This window comes from Canis aureus, chromosome 28 (genome assembly GCF_053574225.1).
Source record: "Canis aureus isolate CA01 chromosome 28, VMU_Caureus_v.1.0, whole genome shotgun sequence".
Lineage (NCBI taxonomy): Eukaryota > Metazoa > Chordata > Mammalia > Carnivora > Canidae > Canis > Canis aureus.
In genome coordinates this window covers 2,555,953-2,562,215 of record NC_135638.1, presented here as the reverse complement: position 1 = coordinate 2,562,215, position 6,263 = coordinate 2,555,953, and positions in this window count along the sequence as shown.

The window sequence follows — 6,263 nt, the reverse complement described above, 5'->3', positions numbered from 1 at the left end:
TTGCTCAGTCTAGCATGTATTTACAGTGTATTCTGATGATTTGTTTCCCTGGCAGAGACAAGGGGCCCTGGAAGCTGGGGTGGGGTCTCATTCCTGTTTCTATTCTCCGCACACCAGGCATTTGGTGACTCCCCTAACATTTGTCGAATTGATTTTGGAAATTATTCCCCAAGAGGCCAGTAGTTGAGGTAAATAGAAAGATCTCCAGGACAGCACTTTGGGTCGGGAACCACACACTTGGCTGGGATCCGATGGCTGTCCCCACTAATTTCGCACTTCCAAGTCTTACGTCCCCGTCTGCTCCTGGTGGCTGCTGGTTTGTAAAATCGACAATAAGCACAGTGATAGCTTATCAACAGTTTGAAAGGAGGGGCCGCCCGGCTGGCTCAGTCCGAAGAGCGAGTGGTTCTTGATCCCGGGTCATGAGCTCGAGCCCCACGTTGGGTGTAGAGATTACCTATGTGAATCAGCTTTAAAAAAAAAAAAATGTCAAGGAACAAACAGAACAGTTCTCTGCTGCCTTATTTACACACAGAATGAGTGTGTGCCTCCTAAGAAGCCAGACTTCGGTCTCCGTAAGAGGTAACAGGGAAAGCAACCAACCAGGGGGAAGGGGCCAGTTCCCCTGAGGCCTACTGGCCCCTGAACCTGCAGGAGTTACCTACCCACCAGGTCTCACTTGTCTCACCTGCAAAATAATATATGTCCTACCTTTTTACCTTTTCATAGATTTGAGCATCAACAGGATGTGGCCTGCGAAGCCCCTGACTGCCCTGAAGCCCTGTCCTATGCGAGATAGCCCCCCCCCCTCCCTGGAATGGGGATGGGGGTGGGGGTGGGGGGTGGGGATGGGGAGGGCAGTGGGTTAGGAGGCTGCCCTGGGCTCAGGTCATGATCTCAGGGACCTGAGACCCCGCTCACATTGGGCTATTGGGCTCCTGCTCAGCCGGGCGACTGCTTCTCCCTCTCCCTCTCCCCAACACCCCCCCCACTCATACTCTCTCTCTCTCTCAAATAAATCTTTTATAAAAGTTGCTACCAATAGTCCAATAGAATGACTCAACCCCGGGTCGCCTGGGTGGCTCAGTCGTTAAGCATCTGCCTTCCACTCAGGTCATGATCCCAGGAGCCTGGGATGGAGCTCTGGGTCAGCTCCCTGCTGCGGGGGGAGCCCGCTTCTCCCTCTCCCTGTGCCCTTACCCCCACTGTGCTCTCTCTCTCTCTCTTTCAATGAATAAATAAATAAAATCTTTAAAAAAAGAAAAGAAGGGCAGCCCGGGTGTCCCAGCAGTTTAGTGCTGCCTTCAGCCCAGGGCCTGATCCTGGAGACCTGGGATGGAGTCCCACATCGGGGTCCCTGCATGGAGCCTGCTTCTCCCTCTGCCTGTGTCTCTGCTTCTCATGAATGAATGAATGAATGAATGAATGAATGAATGAATAAATAAATAAATAAATAAGATCTTTAAAAAAGAAAAGAAAAGAACGCTTTGACCCAGCACTGGCTACTGTGACCCATACTGAGCGCACAGTTTACTTACTCACTGCCATAGGCACGCCTGGCAAAAAGTAAGCGCTTGATAAATATTTGCTGGATGAAGGAATGAAAGGAGGAAGGAAGGAAGTTGGGCAGGAGGTGCAAACAGTGGGGTTTGGGCTTCAGAGCTGTGAGAGTGGGGCAGAGCAGCTGTGTGAGTGAGGCCTGATGGTCACCTTGGGCTTTCAGAGCAGGATCTCCAGAGTGGGAAGAGCTGGTTGTAGCAGCCGAGGAGGAAAATGTTTTCCTCCTCTATTTCCTTCCGATCCGAACACCCTCCCTAGCAGGCTTTGAGGAGACTAATGGGGTAGGAAAAGGCATAGGGAACAACCAGATGAGGCTGAAGGATTGGCCTTTGGTTTTAAGTATTTAATCTGTTTCTATAAACTTTGTTAATAAAAATAGTAAATCAAAAAAAGAAAGAAAGAGGGGCACCTGGCGGGGCTCAGGGGTTGAGCATCTGCTTTGGGTTCAGGGCGTGATCCTGGGGTCCCGGGATCGAGTCCCGTGTCGGGCTCCCTGCATCGAGCCTGCTTCTCCCTCTGCCTGTGTCTCTGTCTCTCTCTCTCTCTCTGTGTGTCTCTCATGAGTAAATAAATAAAATCTTTAAAAAAAAAAAAAAAAAGGAAGAGAAAAAGAAGAAAAGGCATAGGGGAGGGAGGTTGTATCAGCATTTTGTCTGATAATACTTTCAGTTAGCAAAACACCATCAATTAACCAAAGTATTTAATGACATTTATTTATTTATTTATTTATTTATTTATTTTTGTTTTTTATTTTTTTTATTTAATGACATTTACAAATAGCACATGTGGGGGATCCCTGGGTGGCTCAGCGGTTTAGGTTTAGCGCTGCCTGCAGCCCAGGGCGTGACCCCGAGGTCCGGGGATCGAGTCCCACATCGGGCTCCCTGCATGGGGCCTGCTTCTCCCTCTGCCTGTGTCTCTGCCTCTCTCTGTGTGTCTCTATGAAAAAATAAATAAAATCTTTTAAAAAATAAAATAAAATAAAATAAAATAAAATAAAATAAAATAAAATAAAATAAAATAAAAAATAAAAACAGCACACGCGTAGTAGGCAGTCCCACCCTTGCCCCCGTCTCTGCGCTGCTTCCTCTCCAGGGTCTCCTTAGCCAGATGGGAACTGCAGGTTGCTCAAACCTGGTGCTTTTCCTTCTCCACGCCTCTGCTCAGCCACCAATAATCTTTCATTCCAACTGCTTGTCAAAGTCTTAAACTTCTTTCAAAGATCTCAACGAATGAATTATTGGATCAACAGGTACTTATTGTGTTCACTGAGTACCTACAATATGTAAGGCTGAAGGAAGGAAGTTCATAGTCTAATTCTAGGAGGAGAAATACATGTAAACACATAATTTTAAAGCTGTATGATAGGTTCTTTTTTTATATAACGGCTTTATTGACATATAATTCACACACCATAAAATTCATCCTTTCACAGTAAACAGTTCAGTGGGTTTTAGTATCACAGAGTTATAAAACCAGCATTGCTATCTAAATTTCATTGCCCACAAAAGAAACTCCATATTTTTTGCTTATAGGTGTTTTTTCTTTTTAAAATTTTTGAGATTTATTTATTCATGAAAGACAGAGAGGGAGAGGCGGAGACATAGGCAGAGGGAGAAGCAGGCTCTATGCAGGGAGCCCAACACAGGACTTGATCCCGGATACTGGACCATGCCCTGAACCAAAGGCAGATATTCAACCACTGGGCCACCCAGGAGTCCCTAGGTTTTTTTTTTTTTTTTCTTTTTTTAAGTCCATGTTTTTATTTTTTTAAAGATTTTATTTATTTATTCATGACAGACACAGAGACAGGCAGAGACACAGGCAGGGGGGAAGCAGGCTCCATGAGGGAGCCCGATGCGGGGCTCGATCCCTGGACCCCGGGGTCACAATCTGGGCTAAACCGCTGAGCCACCCAGGGATCCCTAAACTCCATATTTATTAACAGAAATTACACATTCCCCTCTCCTTCGCAACCCCCGGGCAACCACTAATCTACCTTGTGCCTCTATGGATTCTGGACATTTCATATAAATCGAATCATATAATATGTGGCCTTTTGTGACTGGCTTCTTTCATTTAACGTAATGCTTTCACATTTTACCTAGGTTTGGCAAGTATCAGTGCTCCACCCCTTTTTACAGCTGAATAACATTTCAGAGCATGAATATACCACATTTCCTATGGTAAACTGTATGACCCATTTTGAGTTAATTTTTCTGTAATGAATGAAAGAGCTCTAACTTCATTCTTTTGCCTGTGGCCATCCCACTGTCCCAGCACCATTTTTGAAAAGACCATTTTTTCCCTATGGAAGGATCTTAATACCCTTGTAAAAGATAAATTCACCATAAATTTAATTTTTAAAAGTTCTCAATTCTATTGCTCTAGGTCTATCCATGTACCAGTACCACACTGTTTTGATGACTATAGCTTTGTAATAGGGTCTAAAATCAGGAAGTAAGAGGACTATCTACTTCTTCAGGATTGTTTTAACTATTATGGTTTGTTGGCTTTCTGGATGAATTCTAGAATCAACCTATCAGTTTCTCCAAGAAAAGTTTCCTGGGATTTTGACAGGGACTGAATCCATAAATCAAGTTGAGGAGTACTACCATTTAAACAATAGTAAGTCTGCCAATCCATGAATATGAAATGTTTTTCCATTATTTAAGACTTCTTTAATTTCTTTCAACAATGTGTTAGTTTTCAGCATATTAATCTTACACTTCTGTTAATTCCTAACTATTCTTTGTGATATGATTGTAAATTGAATTGTTTTTAAGATTTTATCTACTAAAAAAAAAAAGATTTTATTTACTTACTTATTTTTAGATTTGGGGGGGGGGCCACAAGCCGCAGAGGGAGAGGGAGAAGGAGAGAATCCTAAGCAGACTTCCCACCGAGCGTGGAGCCTGATACAGAGCTCCATCTCATGACCCCAAGATCCTGACTTGAGCTGAAACCCAAGAGTCAGAAGCTTAACCAACTAAGCCACCCAGGCACTGCAAATCCAGTTGTTTTATATTTAATTTTGGATTGTTCATTGCTAATCACAGAAATACAATTGACTTTTGTATATTAATCTTGTATCCTTCAACCTTGCTGATAATTTTTAGTTCCAATTTTTTTTGGTGGATCCTTTAGGATTTTCTATGTATAATATCTTATCATCTGTGAATAGTTTTATTTCTTCCTTTCTTCCAGGTGCCTTTTATTTTCTTGCCTAACCTCTTGGGCTAGAACTTCCACTATAGTGTTGAATAAGAATAGCAAGAATAGACATCCCTGTTTTGTTTCCGGTCTTTCATCACTAAGTATGAGTTTAGCTGGTGAGTCTTTTATAGATACTCTTTATCAGGTTGAGAAAGTTCCTTCTATCCCCAGTTTGTTTTGTTTTCATCATAAATAAGTGCTGGACTCTGCCAAACACCTTTTCCATGTTAATTGAGATGATCACCTGGTTCCAGTCCTTTAGTGTATTAACATGGTGTGTTATACTGATTTTTAAAAAATGTCCTGCATTACTGGGATAAATTCCACTTAGTCACAGTGTTAATCTGTTTAATCTATTTCTGGATTCAATTTGTTTTCTTTTTTTCTGATTTTATTTATTTATTTGACAGAGAGAGAACATAAACAGGGGGAGCAGCAGGCAGAGGGAGAGCGAGAAACAGGCTCCCAGATGAGCAGGGAGTCCAATGTGGGGCTCGATCCCAGAACCCTGGGATCAGATCATGACCTGAGCCAAAGGCAGATGCTTAACTGAGCCACCCAAGCGCCCCAGTTTGCTTTCTTTTCTTTCTTTTTTTTTTTTTTTAAAGTAGTCTCCACGATGGGTGGGGCTCAAACTCATGACCCCAAGATCAAGGCCTGAGCCGAGGCCAAGAGTCAGACGCTAAACTGATTGAGTCACCAAGGCAGCCCAATTTGCTTTATTTTCTATATCCATAAGGGATATTGGTCTGTAGTTTTCTTGTGATGTCTTTGTTTAGTTTTGGTACTGAGAATGAGTTGGGGAAGTGCTCCTTCCTCTTCTATTTGGAAGAGTTTTGAAGGATTAGTGTCAATTCTCCATTAAATATTTGGTAAAATCACTAGCGAAGCCATCTGGGCTGATAGGTTCGTTAAATACTGTACATTAGGAAGTGTTGGGCTGTTGTGGGAGGTTAAAGAACCAAGTGACCGGTCCTGCCTCAAAGGGCAAGGAAGCTGGGAAAAGAAGAAACAGTAAGGGTTTAATATCGATGACTGATGTTGGGGGAATGGAGAATGAGAGAAAAGGCTGGGAAGACAGGTTGGAGGTAGAGGAGTCAGGACTCCGAATGCCTGATCTGAACTCTCACCAGACGTAATCTGCTGCTTCCTTCACATGGTGGTTGCTGCTACCATTTTGAGAACAGGGAAGGCAGGAAGGTTAGTTGAGGGCATCATGCCAAAGAAGAATAGAGCCACTGACCAGACCCTAGGAGGAATTTTGCTAGCCAACAGGCAGTCAGTAAAGATAACACTTCAGCATGAAGAATGTAGCTGAAGCCCATGTGTCCCACAAGGAAGAGAGGAGGTACAGCAAGTTGGAGGAGGTAATAAAGTAAGGATAGCCATATCGGTGACCCAGGGGTTTAGAAAAGCATTCCTGGGGGCGCCTCCAGGTGGCTCAAGTCCCATCTTGAAAGCCTATCATACTCTCAGAGTCATGTAAG